The 24,655-nt window shown below is 38.5% G+C and overlaps 1 protein-coding gene across 5 annotated transcripts in view; it reads right to left on the bottom strand.

Moving 5' to 3' along the window:
- Positions 1–24,655, bottom strand: part of LOC137044573 (signal induced proliferation associated 1 like 2) — a 175,711-nt gene that overhangs the window by 106,386 nt on the left and 44,670 nt on the right. Inside the window, exon 1 of one of the 5 annotated variants that reach the window (XM_067420634.1) lies at positions 19,756–19,872. The exons of the other annotated variants lie outside the window; for them this stretch is intronic. The gene's annotated coding sequence lies outside the window, so the exon portion shown is untranslated. Of the gene's footprint in view, positions 1–19,755; positions 19,873–24,655 lie in introns of those variants that run through there. 5 annotated transcript variants of the gene reach the window in all.

Raw genomic sequence — 24,655 nt, forward strand, 5'->3', positions numbered from 1 at the left:
TAAAAACACTGTCTGCGCGCGCGCATGTATGTGTAGCAGCGCATTCTTTTAGAAAGGCAATTAACTTTTCTGTAAAATAAAACATGCCTTCATGTGTATCAATATTCAGTATCCAGATGGCATAAACAAATATTACTTGCGGAGTGCTCTCAGAGTATGCATTTATTTGTCATTTTAACTGATGGAAACAGAGAGTAAAAGAGTAGACATAAAATATGTCTTATCCTGTGACCCCCTCTATAGGAGAGCATTAGTATTACTGCAATACATGAGTAACTAGCTAAACATATCAATAGTTTAAATAACCTATTGAGCAAGATTGTTCTTAAACTATTGTTCCAACAAGGCTGTCTTTTTCTTTTGTTTGTTTGTTTGTTTATTTATTTATAAAGCACATTTAAAACAACCAAGGCTGACCAAAGTTCTGTACAAGGCAATACACAAAAACAAGAGAAATGTTAAAAATAAATAAATAAAGATACAAGACAAAAACACTCAAGTGTTAAACGCTATATTAAATAAGTGTTCTTTAAGTACTGATTTAAAATTAGAGAGAGATGACACCGTTCTGATCGAAATCGGTAGGCTATTCCAAAGGTTTGGGCCTGCTATTCCAAATGCTCTGTCCCCTCTATGTTTCAATTTAGACCTGCGAACCGTGAGAAGTCCAAAATCCCTGGACTTAAGTGACCTTGATGGAATATGCATGTTTAGCATTTCAGAAAGATATCCCGGTGCTAGGCCGTTTAAAGATTTAAAAACGAGAACTAAAATCTTAGAATGTATTCTCAAATTAACTGGTAGCCAATGCAAGGAAGAAAGAATTGGAGTAATATGATCACATTTTTGACTACCTGTCAACAGCCTGGCCGCAGCATTCTGAACCATTTGAAGTCGCTCAATGGAAGAATGGTTAACTCCATAATACAGTGAGTTACAATAATCGAGACGTGATGTGATGAATGCATGAATCACTATTTCAAAATTTTTGACAAAGAGAAACGATTTAACTTTGGCAAGGCGTCGTAAATGTTAGAAATAGGATTTAACAACAGAATTAATTTGTTTATCAAACCGAAGTCCCGAGTCAAACAAAACACCAAGGTTTTTTGTAAAGGGAGTAACTTTTGTGTCGAGTTCTGACAATTTTCGGATAATTTATTTCCAAACACAACAATATATAAAAACTAGAATGTACATTTACTGAAGAAAATGTGAGTGGTGCTTGCAGTGGCAAAACTCGGCACTGTGTAGATGTGCATGATTGCAAGAGAGCCAACAAACATGTCTCTCCGAAGTACTGGTGCTGCGATATGGCTTTTTTATGTGTTTGTATTGTTTGCTAGGGTACTCTAAATGGTTGCTAGGGTGCGGCTATACAGTTTATGGGGTGATATCTAAAGACTATTTGCCAGTCTGAGTCAAAAGAGCCCAACTCCTGTATTTCTTCAACAATGCTCTGGTGCTGAGATATGGCTTGTTGCTAGGGTGCTGTAACTGGTTGCTAGGGTGTGGCTATAAAGTTTAAATGTTACTACTTATTAGCTGCTTGATAGGCAGACCAGCCTCAAGTCTCTGTGATGTTCTGATGCAGAGATATGATCACGCAAACTTCTCTATATGTAAAGTTTTAATGGCTGATTTTTCGCTTGTGAATCTAGAAGGCATTGACATACTTGTGTAGAATCTTGGATTAAAAACAAAAGACTAAAGTAAGTAAAAGTAGAACTTCTGATACTCGAAAAAACAAAGTTTTAGAGCCAAATTCTCTTTTATCCTCGGCGTACATGTCAACTGTTTGCCCTTGCCCTCGAGCAGCTGGAGCGGTCCCCTTTGAAATCCCCAGATGCCTTCCTTCTACAGAATCCAGAAATGGGCTGTTAGCAGAGCCCTCGATTCACGGCCCAAATGAAATTGCTGGCCAGTAGCCCATATTAAAGCACCCGTCCCTGAAGACACAGCACTTTTTCCTGATGTATATGACAATCCTTCCAGGACACTTGTTGCTGGAGGAACCAAATTTCACTCCATGGGCCATTCACAAGAGAAACACTTTATACACCGCTCTTAAACAGCAGCAGTCAAAAAACAGGACCCATTTATAAAGAAGTTCGTTGATGGAAGGAAAGAGGCGGGAACCGGCGAACGTTCAACAAGCTTTTTAATATCAAAATAAATAAACAAAACGAAAGTAAACCGGGGGCAGCCCCTCACGGACGACTGCCCGCACACACACATATTTAGACATAAAGAAAACATAACATAAATCCAGGCCTGGTCCTCTCTCGTCTTTCGCTGCCTTCGCTCCTCCTTTTATGCTCCCGTCCCTCGGCCGCGAGATGAGACCGGTGTGTCACGCAGCTGGTACTCATTACCACTCGTCACCGGCCCGCTCTCGCGGTCCCTCGCCCCGCTGCTTGCCACAGCATTCAAATATGACTATATATTAATAATTGTTAGACTTTACAATGAGGTTTCATTAACATTAGTTGATGTAGGTTAATGTTGGTTAATATAAAAACATTTGCTCATGTTAGTTCACAGTGTATTAGCTAATGTTAGCAACTTTTGATTTTAAAAATGTATTAGCAAATGTTGATATTAAGATTTATAAATGCTGCAGTCTTATTAATTCTTAGTTAGTGTTAACTAATGTGGTTACAAATAAAACCTTATTGTAAAATGTTATCATAATAATTCCCTAAATTATATTATTTTTTATTGTTTTATTATTCCAAATAATTATTTTATCAACATTTATATAATAATAATGTAATAAAGCAACATATTATAATAATAGTATACTATTGCAATAATACTCCTGCAGTGTAAAATAAAAACAAGTACCGATGTTAGACCCAGCAATTGGGTTGTATTGAACAAATATTTAACCCAACCGAAGGATTAAAACAACCCAATCGCTAGGTTAAAACAACCCAATTGCTGGGTTAGTCCATATTTGACCCAACATTGGGTTAAAACAACCAAATATTTTTTAGAGTGTATGTATGGCAAGAAAGGAGAGAAACATTTAGAAAAGTAATGGTTAGAATGTTTGGTAGACTCCATTTTTGCTTTGTCTTTTTAATCTCTGAAAATTTCCGGGGACCCCTTAGAACCGTCTGGACCCCAGTTTGAAAACCCCTGATCTAGTTTATGCATTGCTGACTAAACTAAAACAATCCTTTTACAAGTACTCTATATGGTAAATATATATGGATCATAGAAATATGGATGCATACTTGTTGATACGCACAAGTCTGAATGACGAGGTATAATGGTAAATGGACTGCATTTATATAGCGCTTTTAACAGACCCTATGGCCATCCAAAGCGCTTTACATCTTGCCTCACATTCACCCATTCATACACCGACGGCGATGTCAGCCATGTAAGGCACCATCCAGCTCGTCGGGAGCAGCTGGGGTTAGTTGTCTTGCTCATAGACACTTCGACACTTGGTCAGGTGGAACTGGGGATCGAACCACCAACCTTTCAGTTTGTAGACAACCTACATGAACCACTGAGCCACTGCCGCCCCAATCTGCATCCCATTTCGGTTGTTTCAACAGCTTCCAAAAACATGCAAAATAAATCTATCATTTCAAAAGCATATATATTTCAGGAGCACCCATGGCAAGAAAACAATATCAACGTGGTGGCTGGGTCGGTTCTCATAGCCTTGACTTTGATCTTGTACAGCTGGTGGAGCGGTTCAACAAACCCGTAGCGTCTCAACTCGACTCGATCATGTTTGTTCTCGGCCGCTCTAAAGGAGACATCTGATGGCTCAAGCTCTTATGGGCCTCTTCCAAATCAACCATCTGTTGTGTCAGCGCTGGAAAAGCTCTCATACCGCGCGGCTGGCAGAGACGACGAGCCTCAGCGGGCCTCACAATATACCAGCGCCGCACGCCAGCCATTATATGCCTATAATGGCAACCTGTCATGCGAGCAGTGCGAGAAAGCACTTTACTCAAAATGGGGTACAAAACTTCAAGTTGCTTATCCATCAGAAAACTGTCAACCTCAAGAGCTCAGCTCAAAACTATATTGCATGAGCTCAGCCATTTTTTGCAACACTGTTACAAATGTTTTTAAAAAACAAAGTATAAATCACACTGAGCAGACAGACAACTGATGAAATTGAAAAATAAATACAAATGTAATATTAAAACATAACATAAAACAAAATTAAAAAATATTATACAATTAAATATTATTTAATTATATTTTGAATACAATTTAATTCAAATAAAATATTTAAGGTGAAGGGTAACTATTTTGAGACTAAATGTTGGTTTGTTAAACTGATAATTTCTCATATGCTTGGTTAATAAATAAAATAATAAAATATAAAACAAATTAAAATAATAAAATATTTAGTAAATAAATAAAATATTTAACATAATATGTTAAATTATGTTATGCTAATAAATAAAATAATATAATATAATGCAAATTATAAATAAAATCAAATAGCCTAAATCAAATATTTATTAATGGTATCTATATATTGGGACTAAATGTTGGTTTAGTTACTGATAAACTGATAATGTTCTCATATGCTTAGTTAATTAATAAAATGAAATAATATAATAAAAATTATAAATAAAATACACTAAATAAAAGAATAAAATGAAATAAAGTGAGAAGTTCTAATATATTTAGTTAATAAAAAAAAAATAATATACAAATTATAAATAAAATACAATAAATAAAATATGTATTAAGGCGTAGTTATTTTATGAATAAATGTTGGTTTGTAGTTACTGATAAACTAATAATTTCTCATTAATGAAATGAAACAATTAAATAAAATAAATAAAAAAGTCTGGCTGAAGTGTAGCTATATGATTAAATCTTATTTATTATTATTATTATTATTATTATTATTATTATTATTATTGATTAAATGTTGGTTACTGATAATTTCTCATATATTTAGATAATTAATCAAACTAAGTATTATTAAATAATTATTATAAATATTTGGATCAAGATAGCTCACTATATAACGAATTGAATATCAAGTCAACAAATTCTCCATAAAAAAGGGATTTGTGCTTCATTTTTAAAAAGAAATATCTGGTTTGGAGAGGCACTGACCCATCAAAGAGGAGCGCCAGAGCTGTGAGAGTGTTAATGTGAATCTGTTAAAGTGCAGAGGTCACGGTGGGAAGTGCATTTTTCACTTGTGTTTTCTCACCTCATCGACAACATCTCAGGTCAGAGGAAGTGCACTTAGTCACAGCACAGTCAAATAATGTCAACTGAGAGCAAAAGCTTTGAAACGTCTTCACAAACACGAAAAAAAGGCCAGTCTCAGCATTGCTATTGCTCATAGTTGGTGTTACACACTGGAAGTGACAAAGCGAGCGTTGCAAAATGCATGTGTTTTTTGCGTCAGAAGTACGTCAGAAATAGAACGAAGCATCAGTTTACTGTCGGGAATTTGTCATGTTGCGTAGCATCCGGCGTAGACAGCATCACTGATTATAATGGGTTCTAGACATGGTGTTAGGAGTTCATGAACTGAGTATGTAACCTGTTAGGGCTAGGGATGTTAACCGATGACCGTTTGACCGATGGTTGACCGCATCAACGTTAACTGATCAAAGTTGTCGGTTAAAAAAAAAAGTGATCTCTAAATTAGGCTATTATAGACTGGACTAAACGCTACTAGAGTTAGCCGTCTCATTCCAAAATCTTTTTGTGTGAAGTGAACAAATCCCTCACACTCAATTTTTCATAACTCGCCTGTTTGTACTTAATAAACCAATAAAAACATTTGGCGCGAGGTCACAGCGTTTGGGTTTGACCGCTCACAAGGTTTGCAAAAAGTAAACCGGCTAAAACACTCGAGGTTAGAGCCGGGGCAGACGACAGTATGAAGCGTCATTCCGCATAAGATGGGCTTACATTCGGAAATATATTACATCTACATTTCAGCGGTAACACATAAGGTGTTGATCATCATCTTTCTTTATTATTGTTAGCACTACCTCGAACTAAAGCGGCGTCTCCTCGGAGCTGTCATTTTCTTAAATGAACCGCGGCAATGTTTCAAATGAGCTTCTTACGCTAGACAAACGCCTTTATTTTCAACGCGATCACCTTGTACCCAAACCATTTTGAAACTAAGGAGCAATTTGTCCTCCGATTACAAACAAGCTCCTCGGCGCCGCGATTGCGAGACTCATGTTTCACGCTGTAGGGGATTTTAAAAAATGAGATGTAAGTGGAAGTGAGGCGGCGGCGCTGGGACAGTGCGTGTGTATGTCAGAGTGGGAGGCAGAACGGCAGAGAGATCATAGAGAGATGCGACAGTTTATATTTTAAACTAATTGGTTAACCAGTTTCAGCCAGCTAAAATGAGGCTCGGTGGTCAGTCAAGAAAATGTTTAGTTTTCGCCATCCCTAGTTAGGGCTGTAGTCTACGATAAATCACAATAAATTAGATTAAGCCACAGACGTCATTCACAGAAATCCATGCGCAAATCGCTATGAACATCATACTATCGGTGAGCTGAATAAACAGATTGAAACGTTTTGATTAAACATGACTAAATGCTTCTCATGTTTGACGCGTGTTGCCTTTTCACATTATAACTCAAACTCCCAGTGCTTTCAGATGGAACAGCATTTACTACTGATCACAGAGCCGTCTTACTCTTATAAAAGATAATCGCAGCCTTTGCGATTTCATAATCACAATAAGCCAAATTGCGATAAGCAGGATTTCATGTAAAATGCAAATTATTGTGCAGCCCAATAACCTATCCAAAACATTTGTGTTATAGACATAAATGAAGAGATCAACCTAAAACTGGTGCTTGACTGTGCAAAACTTGCTCACATTTACTTCTTTTTTTTGTTAAATATTTTTCTATTCACCCCAAGTTTTTTTTAGGATTTACTTTGAAACATTTTCACTCAGTAAGTAGTTGTTCAACTCAACTAGTAAATATTACAAATAACTACAAAAGAAATGTTAAGTAACAATGAATTAAACAACATTTGAAGTAAAAAGGCTGAAACAGTAGCCTGGATGCCAGCCAAATTTAGCCCCGCCCACAAGATTTGAGGTCAAGAAGTTCGGTCTGGACTTGATCCGTTGTGGAGTTCTATGCTCGAACAGGAGCTTTTTGGACCAATCAGATTGTCAGGGCGGGCTTTATACAACGATGGACAGAAGATCAACAGTAACGTAATCATCCATGTCACCAAAGAGCGCTTGGGTTGAATTTGTATGAATCTGAGTATGACGACGTCAGGCGAAAGTACTCCATATATCCTTAAATCATTTTTACAACACCAGCAAATATCGTTTACACTCATCTTCTTCTTCTTCTTCTTCTTCTACTACTTCCAGAGTGCAAGCAATTGAGTTCTGTTGATAAAAATACGTCACTCAACATACGTCACCCACACCATCGCTCTGATTGGTTGTAGGTCTATCCAATTGAGTGCAAAGGCATTTTCTTCCCTGGTTCGGTTGAAACACGCCTCATAAACACGCCTCATAATCAATCTGACAAGAATATGAGTATGACGACGTCAAACTACAGGAACAGTCTTTTCATATAAAACATACTCTAATAATCTTTATGTGCAACTTCAAAACAACGAGCATTTACTTCAGTCTTGAGCATTTAAGATCAGCTGATTGCTTTCTGATAGATGCAGCTGATATTCAAAACTGAAAACTTAGTAATTCAGTTACAATACACATTACAGACTGTGAGCTTCAGTGTGGTAAAGCATTCGCAACAGTTTGCAACAAAGTGTGAGAATTTCATTGGAGCTTAACTTTATGCAAATACGCAGTGACGCAATATGATATCTACCAATGGGAATACAGATCCGTCGCCTACAGCAGCAGTCGAAAAACGCCTACAAGCACTTACCAACACAGAGGCAAGTTCAACCGCAGCAAACTAAATGAGTTCATTTGAGAATCATTTAACACACCCAAAGTACACCTACTAAATCCACACCGGTTCCTACATCCACTGCTTGAGTACAGGCCTTCATATGCATCTTTCTGGAAGGAAACGTCTTGAAATGATCCAAAACAACTGGCTGGAACTCCGTCCTCCTCTGTTCTGATATGAAGGAAAGGAGAAAGAGGAAAGGAGGAGGTGAAAGTTGAGGAGAAAGGGCTTGAGGCCGACTTAAAACGCTCACAGCTGCCCTGGTAATCTGCATCCTCCCAACCCGCAGACAACGGGCTCATTATCATATGTAAAGGGGGCGCTAGACTGTGACATTCAGCTTTACTGAGGAAAAAGAAGAACGATACAAAGACTAAAAAAAACTCTATTGTTCCTCCACGCGGTTCAATACGTGACCTTCCAGATGCCGAGAGATGGTTTTGGCGCTGGAGGAATCCGTTTAGCTGCGGTTGAAGACTTACCTCACGATAAACATTCAGCATGGAAACTTTACATACAATCCAGGCCGAAACATCTGCATACTTCACATCAAATCAGTAGGTGACCACCAACATCTGGAACAATTCATCACCTCAATACAGAAGCAATCTAGACATCACTCTTTGATTCATATGCTCAGAGAGAGAAATGTGACTGCCAAATATTACTTTCTTCTGGAATATTCTTTGAACTTCTGGATCGCTTAACTGAGGTGTAGTTTAATACAGAACTAGCCACCTGCTCATTTTAGCATTCGCTTATTTTAACTGATAGACTTCTGTATTGACCAGGCCAATAAAATGTTTGATATATTACAGTTTTCAGATTATCGACCGATTAACAGCAGCATTAGCTCGCTCTCTCTCTCTCTCTCTCTCTCTCTCTCTCTCTCTCTCTCTCTCTCTCTCTCTCTCTCTCTCTCTCTCTCTCGTCATTTCCAAGAAAAAGCTCAACTTCCACTTTCATGTTTTTAACGAATAGGGTAAATAAATTCTGTATAAAATGTATAGAGAGAGAGACACTTGTTTATAGAGATTAAATGATAGAGAGAACAACAGATAAAAAGACAGAAAATGGCAAAGATTACGACAAATATAGACAGAGAACAAGAACGACATGGACGGACGGACGGACGGACAGACAGACAGACAGACAGACAGATGGATAGACTTCCAGTAGGTCTAAGGCAGGCTGATAATCTCAGTCAGAGAGTCTGTTGTCTGCTCTCCGCCGCTGTCGTTTGCTGATGGTTGGCTGGTTGCGTCTGTGTTCAGCAGTGCAGTGCGCTCACAGCTGGTTTTACTTCCACTCCTCACAATGACGTTCAGTGTGTGTCTGTGTGTGGAATAATCCGGTCACTCGTCTACATCTGAACATTCATGTTCGGCTGTATTCCCTCCCCCGTTCCTCCTCAGCATCAATGCAACTAAGAAAGAATCTAATAAAGGACCATTTGAGTGGAAGGAAATGGTGGAGCTTAATTACGCCAAATTCATGTAAGTCTGGGCTTCCTTTCAGAGGGAACACTTTGATCTGCTGCGCGGGGTGGAGGAGGCTCCCGTCTTAGTTTCAATGTAAGGGATGTTTGGGGAAAAGATGGACTTCAGAAGGCCTCCACTAAAGTAACTGACAATCCAGTCCAGACCCCCCCCCCCCCCCCCCCCCCCCACACACACACACACACTCATGCACACTTGAACAGCAGGACCTGGAGGAGCTCAGCATAATTCACATGACAGTGAGGCTTTTGAATGGGCACTACAGATGACACACACACACACCTCATAACAGTGAAAGCTGAGAGTGTTTGTGTGGATGCACTACAGAATCAGTGAGTAATTCTCTGTTTGCAAAACATCTCCAAAATATGCCGTATGAGACAGAACACACAGTGTTCCCACAATGCAATGTGTTAGACCTTGACTCATTATTTGATCATAGCACTGCAAGAAGGACATTTTTACAAATATAAACAAAGATTTATTTCTAAGATAACTCAACTAACCTGAAGACTGATTGATAATCTGTTTGACCAAATGTGACCCTGGTCTGGACCACAAAACATAAGGGTCAATTTTTTCAAATGAGATTCATACATCAATTGAAAACTGAATAAATAAGCTATTCATTTATGTACACTCTAAAAAAAAATGCTGGGTTAAAAACAACCCAAGTTGGTTTGAAAATGGACTAACCCAACAATTGGGTAGTTTTAACCCAGCAATTGGGCTGTCTTAAGCAACATTTAACCCAACCGCTGGGTTAAAACAACCCAATTGAGGGGTTAAAACAACCCAACTGCGGGGTTAAACAACTCAATGGTTAGGTTAAAACAACCCAATTGCTGGGTTAATCCATTTTCAAACCAACTTGGGTTGTTTTTAACCCAGCATTTTTTAGAGTGTATGCTTTGTTATGATAGTTATGTTTGTGATAATATTTGGCTGAGATGCAACTATTTATAAATCTAGAATCTGAGGGCGCAAACAAAAAATGTAAATATTGAGAAAAATCGCCTTTAAAGTTGAATATTAATGCATATTACTACACTCACTGTAAAGAATGTTATGTGTTATTTACTTTAAAAAATATATAGTAACAATATTACACATCATATTTAGTTTTTAGAGTAGTTTTAGGGTTGTTTTTAAATGGAGTCATGTAAAATCTCCTTAATTATTTTAGTCTATAATACAAATAATTTAATATTTTTAGTGAAATGTGCTTTTTATTTTAAGTTGACTTTAAAAAAGGGTATAAACTGAAAGGAAATGGCCTGTTTTTACTTGACTTTGAGTTACGTTTTACAATTAATAGACCGCATGCTGCTAGCATAACACAAGCAGAAACAAACTCATCAATGCACTAGCATTAGCAAAGTTATTGCTCACTGAACAAAGAAACATGCTTTAAATTATTAGTATACATGCAGTTATCAAAAACCCAACTACAAGCTTCACTCTTCTCCACAATGGTAACGGTCAAAACTTCAACATGAGAAACTCTTTCAAATGTCAAACATATCTGAACATTAAACATTAACATATGTTTCCCTTCACTTAACAACACAATAAACAACACTTAATTTCAATATTAACTCTCCATTTCCAGCCATATGCAAAGCATGCGGGGAACTAACAATAGTGTCTCTAAATAAAACTGCACAATTCAGCTAATGCTCTTAAAATAAATAGGTAGCCTTTATTTCCCTTAATTGTATCAGCTTAATCAGTTCCTCAATTCAAGCCTCAAAATTATTTACATTTCCTTTTTATAGATAGATAGATAGATAGATAGATAGATAGATAGATAGATAGATAGATAGATAGATAGATAGATAGATAGATAGATAGATAGATAGATAGATAGATAGATAGATAGATAGATAGATAGATAACATCTCGAATGGTTTAAAATTGCTTGAACGTTTAAACTGTCAGGGCCTAAACCTGCAAAGAATAAACTTTCGCTCTATGATTGTTAGGGTGCGTTCACACTTGTAGTTCGGTTCATTTGGTTCGTTTGGTCCGGACCAAAAAACAAAAACAAACATAATAGTCCTGGTCCGCTTAGCGTTCACACGGGCATTTTTAACAGCGAACCTAAAGTTACCGAAACAAAGGCACAGGGAGAGGGTCACAACCTGATTGGTCGGCTTATATGACGTAGGAGCTGCTTACCGAACATTCAAAACAACGCTGTGTGCGGATTACACGCGCGGGCATTTTATGCGTGTACATATGGCATTATTTTTTACCAGAGAACTCACGAAGAGCTCATGAAATGTTCAAAACAACGCTGTGTGCTGGATTAAACGCGATCATTTTATGCGTGTACATGTGGCATTATTTTTACCCGCTGAGAACTCCTGAAGAGCTCATAAAATGTTCAAAACATTCAAAACAGCAGCAGGATTTCCTCCGTTGTGCAGAAAAGAGACGGCCGTTCTGTCGTCTGTCCCTGCTAATAATGGGCAACACAGGTCCTTTGATGAGAAGATCCAGGTATGCTTTTTGTGTGTTTTTTCTAGCATTTTCGAAACATGCTCGTCTGACCAAATATTGATTAGGCACCTCCTCGTTGCTCCACGTTTGCCCTCTAATGTTAAAGTTACTCATTTTGGATACACCGATCTTTCTGCGTCGTCAAATCAGCTGCATTATGCGTGGCATCTTGTGACATTATACGTCCGGTTTTTGGTCCGTTTACATGTCTTTGGTCCGTGTTGCGTTCATATATCAATCGAACCGCACCAGAGTTCGTTTGGAAGCGGACCGAGACCCATCTTTTTAGCGGTCTCGGTCCGCTTGTTTGGTGCGCACCAGGGTTCGGATGGCAGCGTTCACATATGTTCAAATGAACCGCACTAACCGAGCAATCGAACCAAACATGACAAGTGTGAACGCATCCTTAAACTCTGCAGTTGTTCTGAGAATCACGTGTTTCGAACGTTTTGTCAGGTCCTTACGGATCATTTACGAGCACTATGACATTACACATCCTGTGATGTGACTGTTGAGGATGCACACTACGCGATATTGATGCTAAAACAATATATATTGCATTCCTACTCTACCGAATTACAAAAACTTTGGTAATAATGTAGTGTAGCACTGTCTCAGGTTATTATCATTGCATTCTGCTTATGGTTCCACATCCTTTTCTCAAACAGAGAAGACAGTATACAGTACTGAGAACTATGCTGTTACATTTACATTTATGCATTTGGCAGACGCTTTTATCCAAACCAACTTACATTGCATTCAAGGTACACATTTTACATTTTGTCAATTCTTGCTTTCCCTGGGAATCGAACCCATGACCCTGGCGTTGCTAGCTCTATGCTCTACTGTTTGAGCTCTATGAAAGCTAGACTGTTAGAAGTACTGTTAGACGTATGCTTGCATTCCAGTCTAAACATAGCAAAACAGAAGACAGTCTATCCTTTTATCCATACTGAAAGAAAGAAAAACGCTGCAACAATCAGAATATGTCTGATATACAGAAACAGAAGCCAATCTAACAGCAATCAGTACTGTTGCTTAGATGGGATCGCTTTGTCTCATCGCACCAAGATAGGACCGGGTGACTCTGAAATGCAAAGGTCATCTGATCATGACGGGGGTTACAGCAAGGCTTGCGTTTCAGACGAGTGTTGTGGAGGTTTTTAGTCAGCGGCAGGGGAGTGTGTAAATAAGATAATGAAAATGACCTAGTGAATGAAAGCGAAACACACCGAAACGCTTCTGGGATGGTGATGAATGCCTAAGAACAGATGTCACGAAGAGGCCCCTCGGAGGAACGTGCCTAATGTGGGCCACTTCACATGCTGTATGTTCAACACGATAGAGAGTCATGCAGGCGGTTCACCTGTCAGGTCTGAGGAAACAAACACACTTTGGGAGTTTTACCATGTGACGAGAAATGAAAAAGTTATTAGCAAGTAATCATTTAGAAGATGCTTTTAGCCATTTCCATCAAAGCATTTTTCGCCGAATGAAAACACAAGGTGCTCTTCTGAAAACAACTTGTTTTGGGTGCTTTGGTGGAGCAAGGTTTTTTTTTATTTTCTTTTTTTTCTTGGTTGCTATGATATGGAAGTGTTACTTGTATCTTATCCTGTTTCTGAATATAAAAATGTTGATACAATGTGCTCTGGCTCTCGTTTTAAATGATTTTGCTCCATTGTTGTGCTTGTTGTTGTCGTCTGTTGTGATTGTAGATGCAGAATGTGGCGGTTTGTCAGTGTGTTATTTGTCCCGCCCCTCCCTGTGATTGGACGGTGGCTTAAAAGGGACAGTGATGAGCTCTGCATTTACACAAATTTGTAAATATATTTCAATTCTTGTCACACTGCTCGCATTTTTAAATATACTGCAATCCCATTACAAGCAATTGAAGAAAATACAATGGCCTTAAGTGGACACAGCCTTAATTCAAATCAACTTTCAAAGTGCTTACAAAGACTGGAGTAATGGGAGGTTAAGCGTCTTGATCAAGGTCACAACAGTAATTTCTAAAATATGGAGGATACTTACACCTGATTGCATGTGCATGTGTATATATAAACGCAACAGAATATAAAAAGACTGGACTGGACTGAACAGCCGCCATACACAGAACAAGGCCAGGTCAACCAGAAACATTGTAATTTGTTGGCTAATTTGACCACAGCTGACCACAAACAAGGAATAAAAAAATAAAAAAAACACTTGTTCAGAAGGATATTATATAACAGTGAATTGAGCACTGAACAAAAAGGCCTAATCCAGTAAAAACTAAATAAATAAAATAAACTCAATGACTAAATAATTAACTAAAATAACTAAACAAAACACGAAACAAAAATAACTTAACTAACTAAATAAACTAAAAAAACACAAATAACTAAGCTAACCAAACCCTGACCCATCGAGGCATGGACATGGATCTGACTTGTTTGTTCAGCACATCCCACAGATGCTCGATTGGATTGAGATCTGGGGAATCTGAGATCAAACTCGTTGTTGTGCTCCTCAAACCATTCCTGAAGCATTTGTGCTTTGTGTCAGGAGCATTATCCTGCTGGAAGAGCCACAGCCACCAGAATACCGTTTCCATGAAAGGCTGAACATGGTCTCAGCAATGCTTAGGTAGGTGGAGCGTGTCAAAGTAACATCCACATGGATGGAGGACCCAAGGTTTCCCAGCAGAACATTGCCCAAAGCATCACACTGCCTCCGCCGGCTCGCCTTCTTCCCATAGTGCATCCTGGGGCCATGTGTTCTCCAGGTAAGACACACACACACACACCCGGTCATCCACGTGATGTAAAAGAAAACGTGATTCCTCAGACCAGGCCACCTTCTTCCATTGCTCCGTGGTCCAGTTCTGATGCTCACATGCCACTGTTGGTGCTTTCGGCGGGGTCAGGGGTCAGCATGGGCACCCTGACTGGTCTATGCCGCCCCATACGCAACAAACTGAGATGCTCTGAGTATTCTGACACCTTTCTATCAGAACCAGCATTAACTTCTTGAGCAGTTTGAGCTCCAGTAGCTCGTCTGTTTGATCGTAACACACGGCCGAGCCTTCGCTCCCCGTGTGCATCAATGAGCCTTGGCCGCCCATGACCCTGTGGCCGGTTCTCCACTGTTCCTTCCTTGGAGCACTTTTGATAGATACTGACCACTGCAGACCGGGAACAGCCCACAAGAGCTGCAGTTTTGGAGATGTTCTGACCCAGTTGTCTAGTCCAGTTTTCCTGCTTTTATATATATACAAAAGCAGCGGTTTAGGTTTTAAAACTATTATATTCACACAGAGTTTTATGCAAATATCATATGCAAGAGCCGAGTGCAATTAATGCTCATATTATTCACTAATCCATCAAGGCTGATTCTTCAGATTGATTTGCTTACAGTGATGCCAAGAGAACGTCCCACAGCAGCTGGTGAGCGATCAGGGCATCCAGCCTGTCTATTCATTCACGGTTTCGCTCTCAATCTCACCGTCCCTCCATCTGATGTCAGCTGTCGACAGTAAACACACAGTGGCTCGCATCAACCCTCACTGCAGCGCTACGGAGAGGGAACACGCAACAAACGACGGACTCATTGCTAGGCAACCTCAGCATGATCCGGCCGTCCCCAATGACAGCATTTGTCTAATGTCTAATTTGCTTTCAAATGTAAGTATATCTGAGAGCAACAGAATATTTAATGGGGAAAATATAGGGCAGCAGTTGGTCAACAATGTGCATTAGTTTGTTTCAAGTCGACTTTACCACAGTAAGGAGCTTCACCTCTACACAGCAGACACGAGAGCAGAACCTGGCGTGTGTTTTCATCCTGACACAAAGACGTGTGTCATATATCCAGCTCTGGCACTCTTTGTTTAGTCACACCAGACAGCGAGCAGAATGCTGGCACCACAGGACCACGACTGAGCCACTCAACCAAAACTCATACACCAACGGACATCAGGAGGCCAAGCGTGAAGGTTTAACTGCTGCTTAAACACACACACTCACTTCGGATTCATATCTGTGCCATCCAATAATGTTCAACTGAAACATGCAAAAATAAAAAAAAAAACCTGTTTGCCAAGTCAATAGCATCACGCAACTCCTCAAACTAGAGATGCGCAACTCCATGAAATTAAATTTTTAAAAGTGTTTTTCCAAATGCATAAATGAAAATGTACATCATTTCAAATTTAAATAGTTGATTGATCAGCTACACTGTAAAAGCTACACTTTTTGTTGGTTTAACTTAAAAAAAAGTAAGTAACCTGGTTGCCTTAAAATGTTGAGTTTATTGAAATAAAAAATTTAGTTGATACAATGAAGGAAATTTGTTTAATAAATAGAAACTCGTAAATCATGAAAATAGCACTATTTGGCATGTTTCACTGCGTCATCAGAACTAAAACACACACAATTACCCAATATGCTTACAAAATCTTGTAATAATATTTTAATAAAGGTTGTAGAATCTCAAAAAATGTTCATTGTATTAACTCAAAATTTTAATTTAAATTAACTCAAAATTTTAAGGCAAAGGTAACTTTTTTTCTAAATAATTTTTTACAGTGTAGTTGGTCTTAAGAAGAATGTCTTGATGAAGTCTGATTTTTAATTTGACATGCAATCTTAATGATAAAAGACGATACAAAGCTAAAAACTTCAGCACTGATTGGTGTATGAAGGCACAGAAAAAATGTATATGGGATGCACAAGCGCATTTATCTTGAATGCATCACTTTGGATAAAAGTGTCTTCCAAATGCATAAATGCAAATGTACATATTTTCAAATTCAACTAGTTGTCTGATAAACTAGTTGGTCTTACAGTCATGATGATGTTTGTTTCTAATTCTTAAACGCTGATGGAAAGAGATGAATGTATCTGTAGACTAACTTATAAAAACAAGAACTGACTAGTGCACAAAGGCACAGCGCTGACAGATACTTGAGCAAATATGGGACTGAATGAACTGATTAAATTAAGTTTGTATAAAGCAACTGCTAAATGCAGAGATGTAAATATCTGTGCCAACAAAGTTCAACGGAAACATGCCGGGGGAAAAAACCTGTTTGCCAAGTCAGCAACATCATGCAAATCCTCAAACTAGAGACGCAAAACTACATTTGCTCCATGAAATGGGCATCTATAAAAGTGTCTTCCTAATACATAAATGCAAATGTACATATTTTCAAATTCAAATTGTTTGTCTTAAGATTGTTTTAATGAAGTTTGATTTTAATTTGACATGCTATCTTAATGATACAAGATGATACTCACAAATCTACAGTGCTTCACTTTTTCCACATTTTATGTTACAGCCTTATTCCAAAATTGATTAAATTCATTTATTTTTCCCCTTAATTCTACAAACAATACCTCATAAATGACGACGTGAAAGAAGTTTGTTTGAAATATTTGTAAATTTATTAAAAATTAAAAACCTCATGTACGTAAGTATTCGCACTTTAAAATGAAAATTACCCCATGATTTTCTCACCCTCATCTTTCTGATGAACACAATTGGAGTTATATCAATAAATATCCTGACGCTTCCAAGCTTTATAATGGCCAGACTGCCTTCCGTATTCAACAGACGAAGAAAGTGTAAAAAGTTTGAGCTTCAAACTCAATGGACCCCGTCACTGCCATTATAAAGCTTGGAAGCATCAGGATATTTATTAATATGACTCTGATTGTGTTCATCAGAAAGAAGAAAGTAATAAACACCTAGGACGGCTTGTGGGTGAGTAAATCATGAGGCGATTTTCATTTTAATGTAAACTAATCCTTTAAGTCAACAATGTGAAACAAACCATCAGACCAGGGATGTGCAACACTATATTTTCAAATTCATGGTTGTCTGATAAACTAGTTGGTCTTCAACAAGTGTGTTTCTGATTCTGAAACGGTGATGGAAAGAGATGAATATATGCATCTATACTAACTATTAAAAACTAGCACTGATTATTAGTGCACAAAGGCACAGCGCTGACAGATTCTATATGGGAATGCATGATCTGATTCAATTAATTTAATGCACATTTTGAATGCATTGTAATTCACTTTGCATAAAGCATTTGTCAAATATATAGATGTAAATATGCCTTGAAAAGCGCTATATAAATTGAACGCATTAGTATTATTATTACATATTTTTTTATTCAACTAGGTTGTCTTGAAAGTCATAATGAATTTTGTTTCTAATTCTATAACTAGGCACAGCACTGACAAATGCTCAATAAATGTGCATGATTAAAAGCATTTATCTTGAATCTGCAATATGCATACGTAAATGTAAATATCTGTAATCTATTAATGCACAAAACGATCAATCCTAACAAAATTGAAGCATTATAGATTATGCATTTATAATTTGCTCACCTCAGGTGATACACGGTCTTAAAATATTTCTTCAATAGTGATTTTGTTATATAATGTTGCACGTCAGTGTTGCATTAAGACATGCAACTTCTCTGATTTATCTGGTTTGGCATTCAGCACCTGTACCTGTTTTAGCACAAAAACAACATCTCTGAGCTCCTTCACATTAAAGCACGGACACTTAAACATCGCAGCTAAAATCAAGATAAACTCACTAGTCATTTTCATGACTAGATGTTTGTTTCATTTCTCCATCTCCACAGATGATGATTTCATAAGCAGGACTGGAGCTTGACACCGCTGAGTCTAAAATTAGCACATGAAATATAAATGAACGGCTTTTGGAGGTGATTTATATAGATTTCATGTTCTGAGAGCACAGAGCAGTGCTGCCAGCTGACGGGCACTGTGACAGAGTGAGGGCAGAGGAAGAGAAAGGAAAGCACACAGAGAAACCATGAGGCTCGCCACCAGCTCCATTACCTGTCTACAACCCAAACCGACAAACTCAGAGTTAAGGAAAGAGCTAAAAGCACAGAGGGAGGTTTTGTTGCTTTTGCCCAGAGAAAGGAAAAGCCATGAAAGAGACTGGGATGTCAGAATTAGGGACGGCATTAAAGGGTTAGTTCACCCAAAAATGAAAATACTGTCATTAATTCCTCACCCTCATGTCGTTCGACACTCGTAAGTTCATCTTCGCAACACAAATGAAGATATTTTTGTTGAAATACGATGGCTCAGAAAAGGCACTAAAGATGTCGTTACAAAATCCATCTCACTCCAGTGGTTCTACAATAATTTTATGAAGCAACAAGAATAGTTTTTGTGTGCAAAAAAACCCTAAATAACTTATATAGCGATGGCTGATTTCAAAACACTGCTTCATGAAGCTTCGAACTGTTATGAATCAGTGAATTGAATCAGCGGTTCGGATCAAAGTCACGTGATCTCAGCAGTTTCGTCTGAAACGACATGAGGGTGAGTAATTAATGACAGAATTTTCATTTTTGTGTGAACTAACCCTTTAAAGTACATCCTTAAAAATAAAGGTGCCAGAAAGAACCCAAAATGGGGTTTCACAGTGATGCCATAGAAGAACCATTTTTTGTTCCCCAAAGAACTGTTTTGTGAAAGGTTCTTTAAAGAACCATTTTTTCCCTAACCATTTAATAGTCAAAAGAACCTTTTGTGCAATGGAAAGGTTCTTTGGATATTAAAGGTTCTTCATGGAACCATACACCCTGCCAAAGAACCACTTAAGAGCCTTTATTTTTAAGAGTCTGGAGGAGTGACAGTAATTACTGATTAACAAAACTGCACGACAATTATTAATTGCACGACTCGGACATATCAAAGTCCTGTAAGAAAGGCCGTATGGAAATGTGATAGTTAGTTCACCCAAAAAAGAAAATGTGATGTTTATCTGCTTACCCCCAGTGCATCCAACATGTAGGTGTGTGTGTTTCTTCAGAAAAACACAAATGGAGATTTTTAACTCAACCGTTGCTGTGTGCCAGTCATATAATGGGGTGAATGGGAAACAACTCTATGAGAGGAAAACAAACAAACCAAAAAACATGCTTAGACAACGTGGACAAAAACCCTGCTGCTCCTCACGACACATTTCTGTGAGAAACCGAACAGTATTTATGTGTTTTTTTTTACCTCATATCCTGACGAGTCTCATCAAGTTTTCCCATCGGCAGTAACTTCCGTCTGATGAGGTCAAGCTGGTGCGATCATAGATATATACCATGTAGATTCCTCATTCAATCGATCTGCGCAGGCACAAATGAGGATCTATATATATCTCTATGATCGCGCCAGCTTGACCTCATCAGACAGAAGTTACTGCCGAAGGGAAAACTTGATGAGACTCGTCGGGATATGAGATAAAAAAAATTACATAAATACTGTTCGGTTTCTCACAGAAATCTTCATTTGATTTCTTCTGAAGAAACACTCACACCTACATGTTGGATGCACTGGGGATAAACATAACATTTAAATTTTTGGGTGAACTAACCTTTTAAGTGCCATTTTGACCAAATCACTAAAAAGATTTGGTTTATAAGAGACATTGGTTTTGAATCAAGCTACATTGAATGTGTTGCTTTTTGTTGCGTACATAACAAGGAAAATGCAATTTTTTGGTCTTTTTATTTTTATTTTGAGGCATATTTACTACTGTAACGGTACACATATTCTTACCGAACCTATTCGACACAGGGCTTCCGGTACGGTGCAAATGTGTACCGAACAAACGGTACCGAATACAGCTTTTAGCAGTTAACGGTCGGCTTGTTTTACACCCCGGGTCTTCAGTCTGATTTTTTACGCTCTTTAATGTGATGTGACTGATCACTGTAGATGCGTCAGCTTAAGCGGCAGCAACGCGCGAGTGAACGCGATCATCTCTTCCTAAAGTAAAAACATGAACCAACATCTGACGGTGTGTTAAGGATACATTAAAACTTACTGAAAAGTATCATATAATCGCTCAATCTGTTTTAAATGGTGGAAAGACGTCCATAAAACAGCTTGAGAAGAATGTCCCGTAGCATCACATTTACCTCAGAAGTCCTTCAGTGTCCACAGCTGTGAGTTCACTAGAGAAATCAACTCTTTCACTGAATATATGACCTATATTAGCCGATATGTTCATTATATTCTACTGAACCTGTTACTGATGTCTGGATTATTTAATGTGTTTAAATAAATCTGTCATGAAAATGACTGACATAATAAATAATTATATTTTAACAAAGAATTGGATTAAAAACATAATTTTATATTTTATAATTAGATTTAGAAGTTAATGCAAAAACTGCCTCGCGAAGTTTACATGTTTACACACAATGTGTTATTTGAGTGTTGATTATTATATCTAAAAATAAATATCTACTGAATTTAGGCTAATAGTTTGGGCTCTGTTATTAACCTTTAATATTATAATGTGCAGGTAAGCATTAGTAGAGGTGATATGTTTTTATCATAAAGAAACGTTTAGTTATAATTAAATTAATTAAAGGACAGACACAATTTGTTCAGTGAAATAAATTAAATAGCAATTGAAACTGGTGGTTATGGTAAGGGGCGGGGCATTTCCCAAACACACTCGAAGCACTTGACCAATCACAGCTTATCAAGCTTTTCAGAAGGAGGGGCTTCATAGAGACAGGAACTAAACAGAGCGTTACTGACAGACTGGGAAGAGAGGAGCTGCAACAATGGAGAATGTGGGACAAAAATGTGTTTTTAACCATAAGAATCTGTTCTAGCAGAGCACAAATACAAAATCAAGACTTTGAAAAAGGGCATAATAGATCCTCTTTAAAGGGGGGTGAAACACTCAGTTTCAGTCAATCTCATGTCAATCTTGAGTACCAATAGAGTAGTATTGCATCCTTCATATCGCCGAAAAGTCTTTAGTTTTATTATATTTATAAAAGAAATATGGGCTGTACCGAGTCTTTCCGGAAAAAAACGAGCTAAAGAATGACGAGTGTGAACAAAGCGGTGACGTCCTCAAGCGTGGAGAAACCCATGGCTATCGATCAGATTCAGCTAATAGATATGATCCAGAATCATTCGGAGGCTGAAATAAATTGAACAGGAGAAACGGCAACAGTAGGACGTCCGTCTCTGTGGTATGGACTGTATTTAGTGGCCTGTCAAGACACATTTGTGTGTGTTTACTCGCAGTTTATGAGGACATGATTCGGTTTATGGACTATTGTATGCAACTAAACCTTAGCAGTAGCAAGCAACACAGTTTTGCACATCAGACTAGTGTAACGTTATACAGAGAAAAACAATGGAGTAACCGTTAGCACATTTGAATGACGAAGCACGCGATCGTGTCGTTTACTGATGTTTACTCACGCGACGATAGCCAATAGCAGAGACATTTGAAGCAGTTTAACTCACCGGCTGCTTCCAAAGCCGGACCGAACCTTTATCGCTGGGACCGCTGTGTCAAACACACACTTCTTTGGTATGATTTGGTGAAGTCTTGACAGCAGTGACCGTGGAAATCCACTTTGCAATGCGACTGAAGCGATGTTGTGAAGCTTCCCGTCATTTCTGCGTTCAAATCGGTTCAAATGCAGCGCTGCCTTCCCGGAATGCTGTGCTGAAGCGGTGAAGTCGCTCGCCGTCACCCATAGGAATAAAGTGGAGCGCGCGCGGACTATAACGACGACATCTGCAGCTGAGAGACTGTTTATGGGCATGCATTTCCTCTCTCGCCCTAGCCACGTGCGCGCACACCCTACCGGGAGAAGAGCCTGTACTGCCCATACAAGGACCTTCCGCTCTATTAACGTCAAGCCGAGCCATACTCGAAAAAAACTCTCGAAACTTGTGAGAAACCGGAAGGAGTATTTTTGACACAGAAATACTCCATCAAACGTCCAACATTAGTTTTTGAAACTTTGTCTATGTTTAGGATGGGAATCCAAGTCTTTAACAGTGTAAAAAGCTCAGTATGCATGAAACAGCATTTCACCCCCCTTTAAAATGCACCGTGCACTGGCTAAAGGAATCTGACACACATAACCAAAGGCAAAAATGCAACTCACTCCATCTCAAGTGCTCAGATGATTTATGTCAAGTACTTGTGATCAAACAACCAAAATGCAGATTTCTAGTCGTACTGGTGGTTTAAATTGGTGTGATGTGATTTAAAGTTTAAGCATTCGCATCTGGAGGTGAAGGTTCATAGCGGCCTGTGGAACAGCTGGGGACCAAACCGACAGAGTGAATAAACAACGACAAAGAGGAAATGGTGGCAGCCTTGAACATCTGTCACATCCCAGCAGGAACTTCCACTAATTAAAAGAGAAACTCCGACAACAGATATTTGATTAACTAAAAACCGCTAACTTATTCTCCAAAGCCCCGGCGTTCCCTGCGGGGAGATGGTTTCGATAAAACTTCTTGAGAATCTGACTGTTTGCCTCAGTCACGCAGCTGCCGTCTCTCTCTCTCTCTCTCTCTCTCTCTCTCTCTCTCTCTCTCTCTCTCTCAAGAGTCACTCTGAAAGCTCTTCTGAAAGTGCCATTGGAAACATCTGTTCTGTGGGCATCAGTCGTGAGACGCAGGGCCAGTTCTGACAAGACAAGCAGCAGATGAATCCAAATCCCGTGGAAACGTTCAGACAAAACCAATAAAGCCACCCTGACCAGTTCTCAAACCAGTGCCAAGAGGACTAGTAAACAAAATGAAAAGAAGGGAGATAATGAAGAGGAAAAGAAAATGTGGGGGGAGTGCAAAAAACTAAACAACACTTTTTTTATGGATGCACCAAAATTAAAATTTTCGCCGAAACCGAAAATTCTGGATGCACTGAAAACCGAAACAGAAAATCACTTTCTTTTCTTAATATTTATAAATATCTTGTTTAAAATTATTATATTTTTTTGTATTAACATTACAATGAAATAAATGCAATAATTTTATTGAATATGAATGTATAAAATACAAGCCAAATTAAATTAAATTACCACACTTTTATTTAAAGGTGCACTATGCAACTTTTCGTCCACTGGAGGGCGCCTATTCTCAATGGCTCGCGAGTACCGGGACTTTTATTATGACGGGACGGGACACAGTCGCCGGGCGCACTTTTACCCGCGCTTTTTCCGCTCAGGTAAAACAGCTATTTTTATCACATCAGATACATTTAAGGGGCCAAGGGCTTCGGCCATCCGTCCGCTCTCTTCCCTGAACTGAAATGAAGTAGTGGGCTGTACTTTCCACACGACTGACATCAGGTTCAAGTACGCCCACAAGCCGTGCGAGTTATTCGTGTATTGCAGGTTGGCTGGTGGTTATGTTGCCCGCATACCACCTCCCATGGCAGAGACTGGTATTACGACACCTGTCGGGCCGGGGCTAGTAATGCTATTGCTAATTAAGGTTGATATCTCTGCAGCACTATAACTTGATCACCCTTATTTCTTCTCATTCTTTTGATGCGTGTAGGTCATTTTTGGGATATTTTTACCTCAATTTTACACATGGCCCCTTTAAAGTAACACACCAAAATTGGACAGAAAATATAATAAAATAATATTAAATATCAATTTATTATATATTTTATTATTATTATTTTATATAATAATAACATGATAGATAATGTGGAGAGAGAGAGAATTCACAAGTGTCACAAAGAAGTCACAAAGCACTATTTAGGTTGTGAACATGTGTTTTTTCAATATTACGGTCACACATATGCAGTTTGGACTGAGACCAATAACATGACAAAACCCCACCAAACATCAGCAACAGGATTCATAAATTCTCCTCAACATATATGAATAAAACC

The sequence above is a fragment of the Pseudorasbora parva genome, chromosome 17 (assembly GCF_024679245.1).
Source record: "Pseudorasbora parva isolate DD20220531a chromosome 17, ASM2467924v1, whole genome shotgun sequence".
Classification (NCBI taxonomy): Eukaryota; Metazoa; Chordata; class Actinopteri; order Cypriniformes; family Gobionidae; genus Pseudorasbora; species Pseudorasbora parva.